Source organism: Lynx canadensis, chromosome B1 (assembly GCF_007474595.2).
Source record: "Lynx canadensis isolate LIC74 chromosome B1, mLynCan4.pri.v2, whole genome shotgun sequence".
Classification (NCBI taxonomy): Eukaryota; Metazoa; Chordata; class Mammalia; order Carnivora; family Felidae; genus Lynx; species Lynx canadensis.
Genome location: NC_044306.2, coordinates 90952620 through 90954528, shown reverse-complemented (window position 1 = coordinate 90954528; position 1909 = coordinate 90952620). Strand labels below are relative to the sequence as shown.

Genomic DNA, 1909 nt, shown 5'->3' with positions numbered 1-1909 from the left:
TCTTATCAGTTGCATATCTGCTACTCCTAAATTTTCACTTCTCTAGAACCTAGTTCTATTCAACTAGTTTATTATTTTTCTCTAAGCATGTGTTGCCCTCTCCACCTTTTTAAACCTGGTAGTTGCTTTATCTTCTATACTGATGATCTCACAGTCTCTATAGCTGATTTTCCTTGCAAGCTTCCTCTACTTTTCTTCTTAGTCACAAGACAGGAATGTAGCAAAAGCCCAAAATAAGAAAAAAATTTAATACCATAAAAAACTAGTTTTATCTCATAACCTTAACTTATATACCCCTTTTCTACTTCAACTAGAAAGAAATTATAGTACTCGGATTTATTTATGCTCTCCAAACAAGACAATCTATTTCCAGAAAATTTATTTCACATTTTAACTCTTGCCCCTGTATCTGTATAAAATACATTAAAATAAAAGAAGAAACCACAAGAAAAGAAATAAAAGATCAAAACAGCAATAAGTTCAGAATGTTTATTTTTTTATACCTGTAAATGGCTTCAGTAAAGCTAATACAATGTTTATAATAAAATTATGTGTGTATGTGTATGTGTTGAAGATAGTAGGTAAGATGATACAGTAGAGAACATCTAAAAAAAATCATTACGGTTCACTCTGGAAGAAGAACAAGATGTTTACCAGCTTTTTACCTTCACCTACTCAGCTATCTTAGGACCAGCTTGAGGCTGAAGAAAAGGGAAGATCCCAGAGATCACGACGGACCCTCTCTGGTCTCTCAAAGACCATATGGGGTACCAGAAAAAACTGGATACTGTGATTATTAGAGGATTTTGGAGCTGGAGGTACTTTTCCAGAGACCTATATTGCCCAGTATCCACCAGATATGTGATGAAAGAAAAAAAAATGTCAAATTCACAGGCCATTCAGGTAGATCCTGAAGGAAATTTAAATATAATGCAATTGCTCATCCAGGACAGTCAAACAACAAGGTCATTTATGGCAAGTACACTGACCTGGTTCCCAAGGAAGCCATGAATGCAGATGATCCAGACCTGCAAAGACCTGATGAAGAAGCCATTAAGAGCTAACAGAAAAGACAAGGGTAGCCCTAGAAAAATCTGTATCATAGAAGGTTGCTGCAGCCATGCCAGTGTGAGCAGCTAATAAACTAGCTGCTGTTCCGTGTATTGATACTCACCATCTCAACCAAGAGTGGCTTTCGACTCTGGAGCTAAACAGAGAGTTATTTGGATGGTGATAATGCTGAAAGATACAGTGGAACCTCCCAAGGTTCAAGATTAATAAGAAAGCTCCCCAAGGACCACCTTCTCCTCTTGTGCCTGTCATGCATTCTCCTAGCCAAAAGATGACCATGAAGGAGCCATAAGAATGGAAGATTCCTCCTTATATTTCAAACCGGAAAAATGCAAAGGGTTGTACAATTCCATTAGGCAAATGTTTGGCTGCGAGCAGAAGAGGGTTGCAGACATTTCGTCTCAATGAGAACATTGCCAAGCTGGCAGAAGCCCACTATATTGCTGGCCAGAATGTTCATGAAGCTGTAAAAATGCACTCTCAAGTAGAGAGAGAGAGATGGCTCAAAAAGAAAAGAAGAAACATGGAGAGAATCTTAGAGAAACAGCCCAGAAAGCCAGTGAGAGAAGAGCTGGGATCAAAACCCATGTGAAAAAAGAGATTGGGAGGGCCCATGGGAGGGATGAAATCTGGCATGACAGGTAAAAAGACAGACCACATGACTGGAATCTTCCAGGGAAGCTCTAATAAGAGGTCAAAACTACAGACAAATGAAAATCGAGGTATCAGTGACGTCATCGCTCTTCATGTGCCCAATCCTCAGATGTCCAATGACGTTCAGTATGACCAAGTGCCCTTCAAGCAATCCAAGGGTATGGACAGTATTTTACAGGTGTAA

The 1909-nt window shown here is 39.1% G+C and overlaps 1 pseudogene; it reads left to right on the top strand.

Moving 5' to 3' along the window:
* The first annotated feature begins 646 nt into the window (after window positions 1–646).
* On the top strand, window positions 647–1909 carry LOC115513009 (annotated as a pseudogene).